The 20,518-nt window shown below is 40.5% G+C and overlaps 1 protein-coding gene and 1 long non-coding RNA gene across 16 annotated transcripts in view; one reads left to right on the top strand and one right to left on the bottom strand.

Moving 5' to 3' along the window:
• Window positions 1-20,518, bottom strand: part of ZBTB20 (zinc finger and BTB domain containing 20) — a 622,933-nt gene that overhangs the window by 381,302 nt on the left and 221,113 nt on the right. The gene's annotated exons all lie outside the window — the stretch shown is intronic.
• LOC308476609 lies at window positions 59-13,908 on the top strand. Its single transcript, XR_013985991.1, has 3 exons — window positions 59-404; window positions 10,632-10,684; window positions 13,835-13,908. It is a non-coding gene; the product is annotated as an uncharacterized lncRNA (long non-coding RNA).

Below are 20,518 nucleotides of genomic sequence, written 5' to 3'. Positions count from 1 at the left end.
GACCTTGTTTTCTCAACTGGACAGGAAGTGAGTGATCTGAAAGCTGGGAGGCGGGAGCGGGTATTGACAACAGTCCTTTCTCATCATTAGATGACTTTCTGTTGAGATTAGGCTTTCAGCACTTTTCCCCCTCTGCAGAGAAGGGGGAACCTATCAGGATGATCTGCCCTTGGAGAAAGATGAATCCAATGGGTTCATAGATGGCTCTGGAGGGTTTTCTGGCTGGTATGACTGGGACTTCTATCAAATCCCTGGCTGACTTCTGGAACATCCAAATGGCTTGACACGATCACCTCAAGTGCCCTCTCTCACTTCATGGAGCCCGTTTGGCTCCCTGGTATACTCCAGAGCTTAATGCAAGGAAATAGGTTGGGAGATGGCTGGTTGAAAACAATTGAAAGCTGGTAAGGGCTCATCATTCAGCTTACCTAGTGATAGTGAATGCAGCAAGGAAGCTGTCCACAATGGTGACATACAAAGGGCAGTAAACAAGTTTAATAAATAATGGTGGTGGTGGTGGTGATTAGTAGTCCTACTATGCTGTACGAACTTCCATGTTCCCTTTCAAAGTATACACCTTAAAACATTTATATTGTGGAAACCACTCCTAAAAGGGTAGCCATGTTTGTTGTAGCAAAAACAAATGCTCTAGGAGCACCTTACAGTCTTAACAATTTAAAATGGCAAAAGCTTTATTGTGGAAACAATAATAGAATCAAAATTACAGAATCCATAGCAGAAAAGCAGGGCTCAGAAGAGCAGGCAGTCATTTGCTAGATATCAAGACTCATCTGAAACTGCCAGGAAGACTGTTCAAGCAGCAAATAAAATTTGGTGCCTGTAATTTAAACTGGATATAGAAAGTGCTGGGTTGCCCAGTTTTGTAAGGAGGGCAGAGCAATCCAGAGCACCTGATCAGTATTAAGCCTGTCACTTATTGCTTATGGAGAGGAGAGCAGGAATTGGCAGAGCACTTATTAAAGGAAGACTTGGACAAGAAGCGGTATAAACCTACCCCTGCTCACTACCAGAATTTATTAATGCAGGCAACAGTAATTACGCGGCTTGGTTGGAAGGGGAATGGGATATAAGATGTGGAGTGCTTTATCCGCTCCAAGACCAATGCTGGTTTTGGCACAACTTTTGCTCTAGTGAGTTACAAAAAAATAAGCAGGTGCTAGCAATCTGAGGGACCACATGCCAGCTACAGCTGCTTCAGCCGGATTCAATTACATCTACCTGAGGGGTCCCAGGATGTTGAACAGATCATGGAACCTATAGGATACGGAGCCCATACATTGTGATGTTAGTGCACCCTATTCAATAAAGTCTGACTCTGTCCTGGGACAGGAGGAACATAAGCATGAAATCAAAGCAGTGTTTGAAGCAGGTAGGCTTTTCCAACACTGGTGGAAAAGGAAGCTAATATATAATGTGTCTGCATTAATGTTCAATTATATTTAAAAAGCCCTTTGGAACTCAGGCCTTAAAAATACTCTGAAACAGGCTGTCAGTGTTGCCTCGCTTCCCAAAACGCTGGGTGCAGCACATTTGCTGAACATACTCCTGGGATCAGGACTTCACTCCAAACCTTGTTTGTACAAAAAAGGAGCCAAGCAGCTGGGAAATTCTGGAGTATAGTATGTCCTCATTAGTTCCCATCTGCCATCAGAACTCAGCTCATGGCAAGTTTGGCTAAGTCCTGGTGTTCTCAGGTCCAAATCTGGGTCAGTTTTAATTACACTATACAGAATTCTGTGTGCAGGGTTTTTTTTTATAAAAAAAAATCCTTATTATACAGCACAGAAGAACGGGCAGCTCTCCAACTAATCAATTTTTTAAAAGTACATATATAAAATTTTAAAACCAGGCTAGACAGACAGTGGGTGGAAGAGAGGAAAAAATGTATGATTGAGTACAGGGGTTAGTTAAGAGAACTGTTCACAAAAGTGGGTCACTAGCAGTTCTGCTTTAGAACTTCAAAAGAAAAGGAAGGGAGGAACCTCTTCATTTGCAAAGATGGGGAATCAGGAATATAAGATGTACACAGATCACAATGTTCTTAATGCTGACCTGAATTAAGGCACATACTGTCACTTATCATTATTATTACTTGCATCTCGACACAAGACACATGTATAGACCTGGAAAACTACCAAAAACGTGTGTCTTCATAATGTCAGAACAGGCATAAGTTAATTGAATCCCAATTCAAACATGTACTTAGGTGGACGAGATATTGTATAATGCTGTAAATGTCCAACAACTGGTGCAAACTGGGTCATCTTATCCGTGTGTGCTAAGATAACACAACAGGGATCTGAACCTCAGGTGAGCGCTTTAAAGTGGCTGAACGAGACACTAGGTTGAACGAGACAGGATGTGTATGCAGTGCCAAACGGGGGGAATTCTTCTTGCCCACCTGCATTTAAAATCATGCCTGTCTAATCCAGAATATTGTTTGGCAGTATTGCATTTGTTCCTGATCAGAATTTTTTGCCCAGTTCTACTTTATGCACACCTGAAACTTCAGGTAAAGGTAACCTTAGAAGAAGTGTGAGCCCAGTTCACTTCCGGGGTGGCGCCATCGGTAATGGCGGATTCCCTCTGATTCGGAGGGACCAGCTCCACGGAAAACGGGTCTTTCCCGCTACGGCGAAGCGGGGACCCTTTCAAAAATCACAGGCGGATGAAGCCTGTGACCATGGGACTCGGCGGGCACCTCTAGCGCCCCCCAACCCATAAAGGAACCCACTTACGGGCTCCGGAGCGAAGAGGGGGAAGTGGCGCGGTGCTGAGAGTCAACTGCTTCTTCCGTGGAGCGAAGCCGCACAGCCGTTGCCGGAGAGCGCTGCCTTTTTCCTGGGACAATTTGGCTTTTAAAACAATCACCCGTGAGTACTTTAATTTCGGACAATTGGACTATAAATAATGACCTGCGAGTAGAAAGGAAAATTGGACTAAGAAATTCATCTCAGTTTGGCACTGAAACGGGAAGGTCTAAACAGGAAGTCAGCCTTCCGTTTCTTGTAGACAGATTAAAGCAAAGACATGGCAAACTAGAGTTCAGAAAATCACTTGTAAAGGATGAACTTTCATCATTTAAAATTGTTGAACCCCCTTCGGAAGCAGGAGAAGAGGGGGGATTTTTTCCGGACTGTTTAAACCTGCAGAAGAGAGTGTAAAGCAAAGTAATTTTCCACCGTCTTGATCCTGGGAGCGGGGTGTCAGGACTGACGTTCATTGGGAAGCTCATTGACCAGAGACAAACGTCTTTGACAGATAGTTAAAAGAAGAGAAACATAGTGATTCCATTGTTCTCCTTCGCATTTTAAAGGAACAAATATTGACAAAATATCTGAAAAAGGAAACTTTGTTGCTAGATCTGCCTTTAAAAGAAAAGAACAAATAGAAGTTCTTCCCCTAGAGGGAGCCTGTGAAACTGTAACTAATTCTGAATCAGGGAGCTCTGCAGCTGCAACAGATTACGATCGTGGGAATAGACTTCTGACCTTGCAGAACAATGTATCCAGAAGCTCTGGTGCGTGCTTTCTGCAAAACAAGTGCCCTACTGGAACAGCTACATGAGAAGACGGACTTGATGACTGCTGCGATCAGAAATTTTGGACAGGTAGTGGGAAACTATATAGAGCCCACCCAGGAATCAGATCAGGAGTGTGCTCTGACAGATCAGATGAGGGAAGAGGATGTTGCTGAACCTCGGGCGCCAGAGATGGAGGGAGCTGTGGCCCAGCAGGAACATGAGCTCTTGGATCTGACAAATGAACTTGGAAAAAGCCAGATTTGGAAAGATAAAGTTTGGTTTGGTTTGGAAATGGGGGGTTGGATAGACCCCCCTATGCAGGGATGTTTGGATTTTTCAAGTCTGGCAATGGGCCGTGAGATGTTTGGGGTTGTGGGGGCTCTTAATTCTGGAGGGACTTTGAAACATGTTTTTAAATACCACATGGAGTTTAGTGTGGAATATGGAAAAGGGACTGATTTGTTGAGAAGGGTCAAAAACACTGTCAAGTTGGAGTTCCCACGAGTGAAAGGAGCAGGAGACAAAGTAAAGTACAGGTATAAATATGAAGAAGAGCCATGGAAGGGACATGGAAGAGACTTAAGGGCCTCGGACATAAGATTACCAGGTTAATGCGCTAGATTGATGGGATAGAAAGGACTGACAAAACCCGGGACCAGGAGGAAGAGACGCTGGATGAAGATTGGAAGAAAATTTTTTTTTATTAGGATTGCTTTATAAAATTGATGAATGTTAGAAAAATGTTGGAACGAAATTACCTGGCTTTAGCAAAAATGTTAAAAGAATTATGTAAGAATATGTTATGGTTATGAGAAATTGGTATAAATAAGATCTAAGTTTCAAGTTTTAGGGTCTTTTATAGTAAGATAAGGTTAAAATAGATTAAGGTAATGTAATAACAGAATATTATGAAAAATGGAAAGGATTTGCTGTGACAATTAACAACTAGGATACAAAAAAAGGGAGGAGTGAGGAGGTCAAAGAAAGAAGGTAATGACAGTCAAGGATTTGAGAATATTGGACTTGTTTTTTTAAATGTTTATGGCTTATTTTTGTTTTTTGATTGTGTTGTGCTACGTGCTTTGTTCTTATTTTTTTGATTTTGATTTTTATCAATTTGTATTGTTTGATTGTGGTTTGTTTTTCTTCTGATTTTTTTTTCTTTTCCTTTTTTGTTTTTTCTGTAACTTTAAAATTCTTAATAAATATCATTAAAAAAAGAAGAAGTGTGAGCCCTGTTCTAACCTCTGCCTAATAATAATAATAATAATAATAATAATTTATTATTTATACCCCGCCCATCTGGCTGGGCTTCCCCAGCCACTCTGGGCGGCTTCCAAAAAAAATTTAAAATACTATAATACATCAAACATTAAAAGCTTCCCTAAACAGGGCTGCCTTCAGATGTCTTCTGAAAGTCTGGTAGTTGTTGTTCTCTTTGACATCTGGTGGGAGGGCATTCCACAGGGAAGGTGCCACTGCTGAGAAGGCCCTCTGCCTGGTTCCCTGTAACTTAGCTTCTCACAGTGAGGGAACAGCCAGAAGGCCCTCGGTGCTGGACCTCAGTGGCCAGGGTCCTCTAAGCTACCTGATGCTCACCAATGTGTATTTCTTTTTATTTATTTATTTTATATCTCACCCTTCTTCCCAAAGGAGCTCAGGGTATCATAATAATAATAATAAATAATTTAAAAGCATTATAAAAACGATTTCAAATATTATCTCAACCAGGGATGGTATTCCACAAATAAAGCCCTGTCATGTTATTATGCTTTTATATTTGTTGGAAGCTGCACAGAATAGCCGGGGAAACCTAGTCAAATGGGTGGGGTACAAATACTAGAAGAAGAAGAAGAAGAAGAAGAAGAAGAAGAAGAAGAAGAGGAGGAGGAGGAGGAGGAAGAAGAAGTGGAAGAAGTCAATGCCAACTGGACATGCCCCAATAGCAGCAGAACCAATTGTGTAGATACAGCTGATTGGTCCCTATATCTGCTGAATTATGTTTTAGCTCAGTGGTAGAGTGCATGCTTTGCATGCAAAACACACCAGATTCAGCCGCTCACATTTCCAGATATCTCTAGGGAAGATGGGACTGTCTCAAACCCTGGAGAGCTGCTGCCAGTTAATATAGACAAAGTTGATGGGAACAGAACATCCTATGTTCATTCTGATTGACTGTATCAGAAGATACATTGTTCTAGTTTTTCTTTAATTTCCACAGTGATAACCACAATAAATACATTGCAGCAAGACAACAGTCTTGTGGCACCTTAAACACTAATTATTACGGAATAAGCTTCCATGGACTGAAAACCATTAGCACAATCCAAAAGTTAGTATTTCTTTAGTTCATGCATTTTTTTTAACATTTTAATTTAGTACACTTATTATTAAATAATAGATCTAGGAATTGATTGGATAGAGGAATTTTCCCCCATGAAAGGCTACATTGAGCCACAACATAATAATTGCTTAAAAGTATCAAGATAAGGTAAAAGTAAAGGTACCCCTGCCTGTACGGACCAGTCTTGACAGACTCTAGGGTTGTGCGCTCATCTCACTCTATAGGCCAGGAGCCAGCGCTGTCCGCAGACACTTCCAGGTCACGTGGCCAGCGTGACAAGCTGCTTCTGGCGAGCCAGCGCAGCACACGGAACGCCGTTTACCTTCCCGCTAGTAAGCGGTCCCTATTTATCTACTTGCACCCGAGGGTGCTTTCGAACTGCTAGGTTGGCAGGCACTGGGACCGAGCGACGGGAGCGCACCCCGCCGTGGGGATTCGAACCGCCGACCTTTCAATCGGCAAGTCCTAGGCGCTGAGGCTTTAACCCACAGCGCCAAAAAGTATCAAGATAGTCAATTTTTTTTAAATAATGAAAGTGTATGAGGAGAAAACAGAGTTAGAACTTCCTCAGTCCAATCTAGAACTTCATCCAAATAATAGATTTAAAGGCTGAAAGAGCATATCCTATTACATTAGATTGACAGTGTGTCTTGATGGTTCTGCAAAAACCATTTGCATTCTTAATAAAACTAAGTACAATGCACTTAAGAAATGGGCTTCCAAATCCTAAACAAATCACTTAGAAGTCAATCATATTTAAATAACAGGAAGCAAGTACCATTTAATATATTTACAACCAGAATGTAATGGATGTGAGGTTATAGCATGTGGGATGGGCAGCATGTCAGAGATTTTAGGAACAGCATGGCAGCCATTGTAGCATACCCAACTTTCTTCCTGAAAGAATTAACTATTAATAATACTTTTTTCTTTAGTGCAATATGCTACTACAAAATCATACAATAATGTTGAGAAGATCATGTGGAAAATTATGGAATCATTCCCTTCACTGTCCTCCTTTATGTGCACCAGGTCAAGAGATGGAAAAGAAAAATTCTGGCAAAAATTAAGAGATTGAAGAACAGAATGCTGCACACAGTAAACTGAACTGACATTTGGGATATGACTTGACTCAGTATCCGATCCATAAACTGGGCCAGCATCTAAGTTGTTGTTTGCAGCCATCCTGTTAAGAATCATCACCAGATGCAAGACAGGCGGAGCAAGTCCCCCATGACAGCCACTGTGATATAGATAGTGCCTCCATGAAAACAGGATCACAGATTGAACTATGTTTTTATATTGCAAACTTCCCAGTGAATCTTGGATGAAGGGCAGTATAGAAAACAAATAATACCACTTTACTATCATCCTCCATAGAGCTTCTCCTGCATTTTTGGCTGCTTTGGGAGTGCCCCCTTTTAAGTCTCACATGTGGACGGTCAACGTTCCGGCCTCTGATCGCTTGGTGATTGAGTGATTAAACATCCAGGTGCTCTCTCCCAAGTGCCAAAGCATTAGTGTTGCCTCTGCCTTTTGTTTTAAAACTTTCTAATTGACTTACTTTTTTTATAGAAAAAAATCAATCAATTTCCCACCTGTTAATGGCCCTGGGGGCAGATATCAGGAGGTACTCTTCTCCTGAAATGCAGCTATAACTTTTTCTTTTGTTTCTTTGTTTTTACCAATTTATGGTAGACTCACCAGCTGCACCTGCTGCTGGCAGAGGGAGACTTGACCACTGTCATTTATGATTTAGAAGTGTCTAGATTAGAATATTCTAACGTGTTCTACACATTAGAGCACATTGCATTAGTGGGATCTGGAAGATTCAACAGGTGTCATCTTTCTTGATTGTTAGATAGTCACCAGCAAGGGGTGGGATTTGTGTGCGCGCTCAGAAACACACACACACACACACACACACACACACACTGCCCTAGAGCTATGGAACGACCTTCTCATCCATCAAAATGTTTTCTATTTAGAATCAAGTAAAAACTTCTTTTAATGGCTTTTTTAAAAAACCTAAATCGCTTTGACAACACTGCTGGAATGCAGTACAGAAATACTGTAAATAAGAACGAACAGAATAAGTGATAATCAAACCCCTAGGGGCTGGTTGCTACAGGACTGGTGTGCATTTTGACATTAGCCATCTTTTTGGCTGTTACATTTTGGCACTATGTTTTAATAGGCCACATGAAAGAGAAAAGTAGAAAACGAAAAAGTGGGAGGAGGGCTCTCAGGAAGAAGACAGAGCAAACTCATTTCGTGAAACTCAAGACATTTAATTTATGCATAACTATATTGTTTGTTTTCTGGAACAGGCCAGGGAATTTCCCTGATGTATGCTGTTATCCAGTCCCAACGCCCAGGAAGACTAGTAGCAGGTGTTTTTTCCACTGCTGGGTATTCTTTACAGCAAGATATTCTTTACACATCGCTGAAGAACTAATACAGCTTTACAGTTTGGTGCCTATGGTTTTGTGGCATCTGTTCAATGCAACAGCTTCAGTAAAGCACCTTTTTAAAGCTCATTGTATGTCTTTACAGTTTGTTATAAATCAGCAGCAGTGCCTTTAAAGAGCACAGCATCCAAATACACTGCTTTCAAGCATTTAAGATGTTAATGGGTTTTGAGGACTGGAACTGATCTTGTATAGCAGCAGCTTTTAATGCCAGGATGAAATGGACTGTGTATAGCAACTTCTGCTGTGCTTTCTCTTGCATTGAGGTGATCAGAAGGCATCTATGTATTGAAGAGTTTCCTAAGGAATCAATAGCTATGGAAACAGTGGTGCTATAGGTACAGGGGAGGGCAGACAAACTTTCAAAGAAATACTTTACACGTCCATACTTGTAAATACTTTCTTCTTTGAAGAGTAAAATCTTTTAGGGATCTGTTTGGGTTTCCCATATATTCCCTCCTACTGCAATTGTATAACAATGAAAGTTTGGCAAGGAAATTTGTCTCTTAAAGGTTCGAGGAAGTGATCCTCTGGCAATCCCTCTCACATCTCTCCAGCAATTTATTTTTAACTTAGTATTGCTCAAAGTCACTTCCAATCTCTGCCTCACTCATTGTCCCAGCTCGCTGAGCATGACAAGTGTGCTGAAACATATCACCCCTGCTGAAGAAATGGAACAGACAGTGGAGAATCAGTACTATGGTGAGATATTATACCATAACAATTTGCTCCCCTAACCTTATCTAAATTTTGAGAACAAAGATGCAAGACCACACTGTGGTAACTGGCAAATATGGGTCATATAACTTTTCCTTCCATATCTATGAGAAAGTGCAGAGTCATGTGAGATCCAACATGTCACCTGTTCCCTTAGTGATGATCCAGGCATTATTTGAATGAGAAAATAAGATGAGGTGGAATCTCCAATACATGTAACATTTTAGGCTCAGAAAGCATGTATTTGGAAATTTGAAGGGATAGGCAGTCCTTAAGCCAGTGATGGCCAAACTTGGCCCTCCAGCTGTATTGGGACTACAATTCCCATCATCCCTGACCACTGGTCCAGTTAGCTAGGGATGATGGGAATTGTAGTTCCAAAACAGCTGTAGGGCCAAGTTTTTGGCCATCACTGTCTTAAGCTATTGCAGTCCTGAATCATTTAAGACTTTAGAGGTCAAAGCCAGCACTTTTAATTGAGCAAGAAATTAATTGACAGTCAGTGCAGATGGGCCAGAATATGCTCAAACCATCTTGCCCCAGTGAGCAACCTAGTTGTTGAATTCTACAGCAGCTGAAGTTTCTGAACTGTCTTCAGAGGCAGCTCCACATATAATATGTTGCAGTAATCTAACCTAGATACCAAAGCATAGACAACAGAAGTTAGGCTATATCTGTCAAGAAAGGGGTGCAGGTGGGCCACCAGCTGAAGCGGATGGAAGGCATTCCGTCCCACTGAGGCCACCTGAGCTTCAAGCAACAGCAATGGAAGCTGTGTACCTGCTCCTTCAGAGGGACTGTAACCCTATCAAAAGTAGGCAACCTCCCATCCATCCGGTCTAGGGAACCACCCACTAACAGTGCCTCAGTTTTATCTGGATTGAACTTCAGTTGTTGTCCAGTCTATTACAAAGGCAAGACAACAGTTCAGCACATCTACTCTAAATAATTGGTACAATGTGGTATGGGAGACCAGGCTTCTTGAAAAATTGATGCAAAGATTACGAGCGACCAGAGATCAAAAAAGGAGATATTTGCTATTGATTAGTGCTTGTTTATCCAATATACAAATAGAGACTCCAATGGCAGGGCAGGTCCTGCTACATTGCATATTACATGGTTGCATAGATACTATTATGAGCTTTGAATGTCTCACAGCTTGGACTGTTATCACCCCAACAACTTTAGTGCCATCCTGATATATTTTGTGTTTTGCCTGATTTTTCTGTAAACGGTGGTGGTGGGGAGTGTTTGTGGTTGTTATCTGATTAATTGCATCATTTAATACATATGTAAAGCAGTAAATGTTTTTAAAAGGAAGAACATGTAGATCAATGTTCTCATGTGAATCTGGACAGAGGATAACATTTTGGTGTGTATAAAAATTTAAAAGCAAAGTACTCTCCGACTGGACCTAGTGGTCAGAGGTCCCTTTACCTTTATCTTACTCTCCGACAGCATCACATCAGTACTGATGAGCATCTAGAATCCTCTCTAAAAAAAATGCCACTATTCACTTAGCTTTCGCCTTTCCTAACTCTGTTTTCCATTTCAGTGGAAGACTGTAAGGTCTGAAGGTCTCTTGTACAGAAGCCAACAAAAACAAAGGTAAACTTAGAACTTTCATTAACTGTAAATTATAAGAGCAAACAGAAATAAGGATTGATGTGAGCAAGAGGGAACGCTAAAGCCTCATCAAATGTAATGTGTAATACCTTAACCCAAACATATTTTGGGATGCCTGCCAGGAAGATGGGTATAAATGTGGGAGGCTTATAAGAATACAGCTTGAGCTGAAATGTTTAAAGTTTTCAGTTTTACCAGGAAAACAGTTATAACTCAGTAAAAACAGGACCTTATTAATAGTAAAATGTTATATATAAGCTACTGTTTTCCTAGATGAATCAGAAATGTTCTCTCTGGGTTGCTGATGGCAGCGTGTAGGGGGACCAACTACTATATTCATGCAGCGGAGTGAGAAATCACGCTGGTATCGCTGGACATTTACTCAGTTCATTGGCTCCTATTAGGATCTTGAGATGCCCAATATTCATTCAGCAGCAGATTTCAGGGCCTCATGGGTTGCAGATGCAGGACTCTTTGCTTATTTTAACAATATGAAAGTCCTGAAGCAGTTAAGTGAGAAACAAAAAGACCAAATTCACTCTTGTTCAAGGTAAGTGCCAATTGTTCTGATTCACGTTAGAGGCAACAGTTTTTGAATAATATTATTACAACAGAGGTGGGCTACCTATCATGTTCCTGAAAATGATACATGAATTATCTTAATTACACATAACTAAAATGAAGATTAGATGCAGTTTTCCATTTATAATGTAATATATCTGAGGCAGACCTAGCTTTCCCAGAGGTTTACAAACATGGTATATAATGTCACATACTTTTAATGCTCTTGAAGAGGTCACACACACCAGGGCAAGAAAAAATCCATACAAAATTAATTCAATTGCTTGCTCTTATCATAATAAAACTAGAAAGCTAGCATAACTAGACAGGAAAATTAGGGCTGTCACTAGGTTTCTTAAAAATGTACTAAGATGTACTCAGAGAATCACTTTCATGTTCCGGCATCCTCAGAGGTGACATAAGTGGCAACCAGATTGAGGTCCCTCTCAATAGAAGTCTCTTCCTGGCCTTCCACTAAGTTTGACATTCTTTCTTTTGCTTAAAAATATTAAGTGATAAACTAATCAATGTTTAGGATGAACTATAAACGAATTAGGGCTGGGGTGACTGAACATATCAGATCAACTAGCAGTTGATAACTGGTGAATACTATTTTCCCCCTTGTTAATGATATCTAGTGATTGTGTGGATTCTTATTTTTTATGTTATTGATGAACTAAAGTATGGATGTTTGGGAAAGCTGAAAAAATATATAAGGGTGAGCCATTTTTAAAGACAAACACAAAAAAGAAGGAAAATAACAGTTGTACTTGTGTTTTGAAATACATTATGTGTCCAGCCACAGAGTCCCCCTTCCAGGTGCGCTTAGCTGAGTGGAAAATGAATGGACACAACAACTATCTGGGATTTAAATGGCCACAACTTTATTGATTTCAGATGTAGGAAGCTTTGGCATAGACACTGAGCATGTATCCCTCTCAGCCCTCCCCTGCTGGAGGACTGAGGCATGACAGGGTCTATTCAGGGGTGGATCCACTGCAAAACACAGGTTTACACGGATGGTCCCCAAATGCTGAGGGAAGCTCTGTGGCCTGCTAGCCCTACGCACTTGGCTCCTTGGACAGAGACTTCCCTCCAGACCCCTCTAACGGGGTACCCTGTTAATGCTGCCACAAGGAACAGGAGATGGGTGAGGCACCACTTCACCACACTCCGATTGGTTGAAAGACTATAGGATTCCACCCAAGGCCTAAACCGCCAAAGTTGTGACTAGAGTTATGGGGAAGGCAAACCCTGCAGAGCAGGGGAAATTCCTTCCTGGCTCTGAATATGGCAACCGCCAGAAGACCATAGCAAAGCCCAGCAAGCTGAAAAGAAATGGTTAGGGCAGTAATCAACTATTAATGAAGGGAGAGGAAGGGTGGGTGACACTCCCAGCCCACTAGATGCTGTGCAGAGTGGTCAACTGGGCTAAGTAAATGGCCGGGCCTGATGCCCCAGGCCTGCAATGGATTGGATCATTTGAAGGATGGGTTTGGCAGGAACCTTTGAGCCTCCGTGGTGGCTGAAGGTGACGGAAAGAACATCCTAAAATGGCACCGCATGTCTGGGCAAAAGGGGAGGCGCATCAAGCCTCAACTGTCGCTCACTGGCAAGACAATAGTGGTCATTCTTTATCAAGATGAATCTGTAAATCTATCAATCGATCGATCGATCTTACAGAATATATGACTAGAATAATTAGCAAGATCAGTACAGGAGACAAGAGAGATCATTGCACTGCAGCACAGGAACCTATGAAGCTGCCTTCAGTATGGGTCAGCCCATAAGGTCCATCTAGCGCAGTACTTTCTACATTGTCTGTCATAAGCTCTCCAGGGTTTCTGAACAGAATGTTATCAGCCCATTATCAATGCCAAGGACTGAAACTGGAATCTTCTGCAGGCAAAGCAGATGTTTTACCACTGAGCTATGGCGCTTCCGTAAGTGATCCTAGCTCTAAATCCCAGCAATAAAAAGTAACACTTCCCATTGGGTTAGGTAACGAACTGGAGTAATGTTCCGACGTGCCTCAAGAGATATTTCCAGTTGTGTAGGTTTCCTGTCAAGGAGGTTTAGAGCTATCATTTCTTATATTATGGTAACTCAATCAGATCTAGGTAGAGGTGAACAAAAGATGAGCAATCTGGCTATTTCCCATTCATGGCACTTTCCCATGTGTCTATCCAAAAGTCAATTCAGTCCAGTTTCCATATTAATCTTTGATTTTTTGAAAAAGCAGGATGGAAATGCGAGGAGGTATTTTAACACATATTTCCTCTAAATAAAATTCCCAATTCTAAATGGGTTTTCCCTCAAAATACACATTTTAAATCTTTTGCTATTTTGTTGTATTTTGAACCAAGAACTGCATTAGAACATCTGAAAAATATGAATCAAATTCGTCAAGCATTCCTAGGAGAAGGCATGGCTGGAATGAGGATTCTGTGTTCTGATTCAGAATGCCTACTACCTACAGATCTGCATATGTGGAAGTGGCTTTGTCTCTCTGTAGCAAGCTACAAAACTTAAACCAAAATACTGATGATACCTATGAAAACTGATTTCCAGATTCAGAGTCACAGTAAAAGTCACCTGGGTTCCATGATGAAGGCAAGGTATATGTAGAATAGAAAGAAAGTAGGTAAGAAAATTAATTATTCAATCTCTTAAAATTAGTATTATTTCATTAATGCTAGTGCATTATTCCAGATTCTTATATTCAGACTTTACCAAAGAACCCATCTGCTCAGCTACACAAGCTACTGTGACTACATCAAACTGGTCCTTCACTTATTGCGCTACAGATATTGAAACCATTTCAAGAACACTCTGTTTCCCTGTGTGTCTTCAAGGCATTCAGTGGTCTGAGTCCAAGATATCTTGCTGACTGCTTGAAGCACCAAGATGAAGCACATGGTTGACAGGTTGTGTAGGGCTCATCCAACTTGGAACAAGGTTGTGGAATGAAATCACAAAAGGCTCCAAGAGCCACCTCAAAATTCAACATTCTTACAAAGCACATTTATTTGGACCTTGACTTTGTTAATAAATACACATATGGCAGGAGGCATAAAACCATTTAAAAACCCACAGGGTTGTGTGTGTTTTTTTTCTTTTCTTGGAGGAGAAAAGGAAAGACAAGAGAAAATGAGCTTCACATGATGGATACTAGTCTTGTTATTTGATTAAAGTGATCAGATAGTACAGGGGTGAGAGCAGTATTAAAATCTTGAATAGAACTAATATAGTTGAAAAGAACCAGATAATATGATTCATTTTGAGATACAGATAACTACAGATAAATAGGGCTACAACGTTGTTATTGTACTTTTAATAGAATTCATATTCTCTATGGCTATAACTGAAATCTCTGAAGTCATTATATGTATTGTCTTCAAAAGTAATTATTATTCTGCCTACTGCATTTCTAAGTATGATGTGAGGATACTGCTTGGTATTATTATGGAATTGCATAGTTTGGTGAGCACTACATTCCTGCTCCATTTCAAATCAAACAGTCAATGGCAGTATTTTCCACTGATGGAAGCTAGATTGAGCCTGTGCGGTTAATCACAGACAATACCACTTCATTTTTTATGAAACATATGATAGATTTTTTCTGCAAAAGGCTTTGTTTCATCCAACCTCTTGTCACCATAACTCTGAGTGCATTATGGTGTTTAATACTGAAAGAATAGTCACAAATGCAAATTAATGACTGCAGAGCATAGCAAAGTTTGATAAAGACTAAATTGCCTGTCAAAACTTCTTCTTGCATTTCCTAAATTTAATCTTAGGCTTATTATCATCATTATTTATAAAAACGCCAGCTATAACCTTGCACCCATACAAAAAGAGAATTATCAAAGGTGAGTGTCTGTATTTCACCTAAACTTAAATAGCTTTCAGAAGTCTCCTCTAAATATGAACCTTCTAGCATATCTTTCCAGTTGCATTTTTATTATTAATATTTTACTCATAATGCAGAAAAGTCATAAGTTGGATAGGTTTTTGGTTGCATGTCTCCACTTTTCAGGGAGGTATGTCAGTATCCTGCTAGGAGTTTACCACACACGTATATCCAGATGGATACCAAACTGCACATACAAATATTTCCTGTGCACAGGATTCTTCGTCTGATCCAGCTATTTGGCTTTGCATGTGTAATGCTACCCACCTGCAAAAGCAACAGTGCTGTTCAGCTGATCCGGAGCCAGAGTGGAGCCTGTGATTGATTGATTGATTGATTGAAAAACATGTATAAGCATCTTCATATTCTTTTTAACTCTAAGATTTAGTCCCTGTCCTTACAACAGCTGAACACAACAGTTGCAAATTGTTTGGAAGGACTTTAATGAACATTCTTTAATGGGTGCATATACTTGGATGGGAGTCAGAGATTTTAATGGATGTCATCAAAATTGATAAATTCTAACGTGCTATGTTTCAAATTCTACTCTGCAGTTGAGGGAAATTTGACATTTTGGAAAATAATACACTTTCCTAGCCTATGGATGTTATGAGCACTTGTAAGCATTTGTCCTCAAATGTTTCTGAGCAACATCAGGAAAAGCACAGTCCTGTGCTTGCTTTCTTTCTTTCTTATTAATGTTGCAATACTTATATGAAATCTTTACATAGTGATACATATACATTATATTTGTAAATTCGCATTTTCACATTTCATTATGTACCAACATTTATCCATTTCTTTCTCTTTTTTTGCTTCTTATTTCTTGCCCTGTGTCTTCCCGCCACCTGTGCATGACTTCCTTGTTATTATTTTGTAACTTGATTATTGAGATTGTATTTTTGTATCTTAATAATTAAACATTCATTCTTATATATCTGCTTGACTTAACTTAGTGAAATCAGTCAACTCTGAACAATACTCTCTTCACCTGGACCGTGCAAACTGTCTCGCTCTTTGCCTAAAAATAAGGACAAGCCCTATTGGATCAAAGGTCCATTTAGTCCACATATGGTTCTCACAGTGGACAACCAAATACTTATGGAAGATTCATGGGTGGGATATGAGTGCAACAGCACTCTCCTACTCATGTGCCTGAGCAACTGGTATTCAGAGGCATGCTGCCTCCAATACTGGAGATAGAACACAGCCATCATAACTAGCAACCATTGGTAACCTTTTCCTTTTAAAGCCATAAATGTTGGCAGCCATTACTATATCTTGTTATAGCAAATTCCATAATTTATTTATGTGCTGCATGTAAAAGCATTTTTTTCTTTTGCCTGTTCCAAATATTCCAACATTCACCTTCATTAGATGATCCCAGACTCTAGTATTATGGGGAAAGTATTCTCTTTATCCACTTCCTCTTCAGCATAATTTTATACACTACTTATCATGTCCCCTCTTCTTCAACCTTTTTCTAAACTAAAAAAAACTCATGTGTTTTTACATAGGGATTTGCTTCAGCTCCTTGATCACTTTAGTTACCCTTTTATGACTATTTTCCAGCTCTACACTATCCTTTTTGAGATACAGCAAGCAACCAGATCTGTCCATATGAGGATAGGAATGCTAGGCAGGACAGTCAAGTGGATAAAAGAAAATGAGGACAAAGAAGATAGAAACCAGAAAGCAGGGAGATGAGAACGAATGGAAGAGCCATGCAGTTGAAGAAGAGACTAGCCAAGGCCAAAACATAGCTGTCAAGTGTCCCTTGTTTGAAGGGACAGTCCCTTATTCCAGCGCCATGTCCTGCTGCTGTCCCTTATTGATAGATGTCCCTTAAATGATGTCCCTTAAATTTCAAAGGAAGCAGCTCCTCTCCCTGCTGGCCAGGGAGGAGGGAGGCTCCAACTGTGTTGCTTGGCTGTGTTGCTCACCCAATAAGAAGTCTAAGAACGACTGGGGGTGCAGCTTGCATGCCTTGTGTGTGGCTAGTTAATGCAAGCTGAGGGGTTTTTTGAATGCTGGACGCCATTTTGTTGCACATGCTGCTGCAAACTTTGCAGTGCAAAGCCAGGCCGGGGAGCCATCTTAAGTTGAGGCTGCATAGGCCTTGTGGTGCATGTGATTCAGATTCTATTCAGTTGAACCTCTGGTTACAAAGTTCGTTGGACAGTGTTCTCGAAGCTACCAGCATGAGTTTGACCAGACTGCAGGAGGACAGGAAGACTGGAGAGCCTGGAACAGGTGAGGCTGCAGGTCCCTTATTTTGGCTGCTAGTCCCTTATTTTCAAATCTGTAAGTTGACAGCTATGGGCCAAAATAGGAGTGGGGCAAACAATTTTACAAGGGTGATAGAGACAGGAAGTGCTGGGCACAACGTCTAAGAAGGAAGTTAAGAGACCAAGTGAGGGATCCAAGGGCAGAGTCAGCTCCAGGCTCTGGAGCACTCCTCCGTGAACAGAACACTGCCTCCTCAATGTTGTTGCTGCTACCCATTCGCTTGCCCAGCATACACCACTACCCAGAAGGAGACAACCTGAGAAGCAGGGTATGCCTTTCCTTCTGCTTGTCTTTGTCAGTAACTGCTCATTTACAGCAACAGCAAGGATAATGCGAGTTCTGATGAATGGCAGGAGGCCAGCTCCATGGGTGTGGGCATCCGCTGATATTTTTCAGGACTGGGAGAAGTGAATACTTCAAATAAACAAAAACAAAGAAGCATGCGTAACTGAAAAGTGCTAGCAGGCAAGATTCTCACAAAAGAAGTGAGGAAACAATTTGCCTGCACAATTTGCCTCATATTGTTAGGTTTACCCAGGGAGGGGGCAACTACCACCCCTTGCACCATCCCCATGGACACCCATGGGGCTCAGCAAATGCCTGGCAATACCAATCCATGATGCTTACTCTATCAAGGGGACATAGTATTGTGCTACTTAAAATCTAGACCCTGAAAATGAATTCTGCCAGGAGTGGCTTCTGCTGGCAAACCTAATTGGGGGTAGGAGGTGTAGAAGGTCAAGAAGAAGAGTTGGGGAGTGGCTGGGCCAAAACTTCACATATTAATTTGAACTAACCATCTAATTCTTTGAATTCCTTCTACAATTTATTAAAACTACTTATTTAGCATGGATTAAACTTGATGGCCTTGATAATGTACAAAAAACATTATTTACAAATTATTTCATTTTTGTAACAGTTTATACAATTTTACAAGAGTTTCATATATTGCAGAGAAGTGTTCTATTGTTCCGGGATTGTAACAGAAACTTTTCAAGTTAAAAATTAGCAACATATTTGAATACAAGGACAATGGAGTTCATTACAAAGTTTGTTCTTACTTACTAAAACTCTAATACATACCAATATATATGTGTGTGCATAAGCAAATCTTTATGCAAATCAATTAACTGAGAATTACACCTCAGTATTTAAAAAGTAACATGTTCCACAAGCCAGGGTGCATTCATTTGCCTTGCACTCACTATGCCTCTAACAAATACTATTTATGAGATCATGGAGGAGAATTGTGGCTAGAATGATAATTTCATTCTCAGCAAAATTAGCTCTGATATAAATTCAGTAACAGCAAAATATTTTGCTGTATATAAACTGTAGCATATGGCAGTCTCACTGAAATCAGCAGGATTATTCATATACAGTAGTTTAAACTAAGGATATATTTAAGGACTTTCCTCAACTGGGGCTACATACACCACTCAAATGAGTGCTGTACATAACTCCCAGTGCATTCCCTGTCAAACTGAGCTTTGTTGCAGTCTGTCCCTTTCATTATCTGTAGCATAAATTGGCTAGGAACACTAATGTCACAGGATATATATGTCAGTTTATGTAAGCTTTCAATAAAGACTTAAATTTTGCTTGAGTCTATGGATATATATATATATATATATATCCAGTTACAGACTCTTAAATCCCATTGAAATTATGTGTTTATGTGTTTAATTATGTGTGAAATTATGTGTGGAATATAGTTTTATTTGAACATGACCCATATTTTAGCTGTGTGCAGGGACGTAGGTGGCGCTGTGGTCTAAACCACAGAGCCTAGGGCTTGCCAATCAGTAGGTCGGCGGTTCGAATCCCCGAGACAGGGTGAGCTCCCGTTGCTTGGTCCCTGCTCCTGCCAACCTAGCAGTTCGAAAGCACGTCAAAGTGCAAGTAGATAAATAGGTACCACTCTGGTGGGAAGGTAAACGGCGTTTATGTGTGCTGCTCTGGTTCGCCAGAAGCAGCTTAGTCATGCTGGCCACATGACCCAGAAGCTACGCTGGCTCCCTCAGCCTATAGAGCGAGATGAGCGCAGTAACCCCAGAGTCGTCTGCGACTGGACCTAACAGTCAGGGGTCCCTTTACCTTTACCTAGCTGTGTGCAACATTGCTGCCCAAATTTGTAATATTCATCACACTGAGATAAAACTTCACCTTCTTCAATTTGAAAACTTGACAAAGGGAAATTGAGCATGTATATTTCTTAGAAACTAACTTTATCTAATTTCCAGTACATAATATAAAAGGTGCAGCAGAAGGAAAAGGGATGAGAAGGGTCTACCATGCAGGGAGGTTGGTGGTTACCAAGCACAGTTTTTCAACAATCAATATAACATGAACCAAGTTGCTGACCTTGGAACAGGCAGAAAATAGGACTGCAAAAAGAGAAGCATGTATTTTTTTTTTTATTTGGAAAAGTTCATTTCAGAAAACCTCTACATTCACCTTGCTTCTGCTGAGTGGCAGTGCATCTCTTACAGAAATCAACATTTTGCCAGGATCCCAAGGATGAGTATAGAGGCTTGGCACCATAGTTCAATATCAGACCATATAATTTGATTGCAGAAGGCCTCAAATTCAGACCCTGTTATCTTCAGTTGAGATTCTTCAAGCAAACAGTGCTTGGAAAGACCTCTGCCTAATATCCTGGAAGACTGCCACCAGTTGAAGTAGACAGTACTCAGCTAGATGGACCAGTAATATGGCAGTTTGGTGTGTAAATTTAATCCTCACTAACGTCGAGAGATTTTCATTTACATAGGAGGGCTCCACTACTGCTAAACAGAAAGAACCACCAAGAACCATAATATCTGTGTTGGCTTATAGAACATAGCATTTACAATGGAGCAAATGAACTATGACATTAATGACAAATTTGCTTACATTTTCAGTTATGCTGAAACAACTATTTATTCTGGTTCAGAGTCGGAAACTCATTTTTAGTATATCAGAGTTACAAAATAACTCTGTCAGTTAACTTGTCAGTTTGGGGACCTTCACTAATTTATATTTTATACCAGAAGAAGTGGTCATGTGCAGTT

Source organism: Podarcis pityusensis (genome assembly GCF_964106645.2).
Source record: "Podarcis pityusensis genome assembly, chromosome: 4".
NCBI lineage: Eukaryota > Metazoa > Chordata > Lepidosauria > Squamata > Lacertidae > Podarcis > Podarcis pityusensis.
Note: the sequence above shows the minus strand (reverse complement) of the source record. Positions and strands in the feature narration are given on the sequence as shown.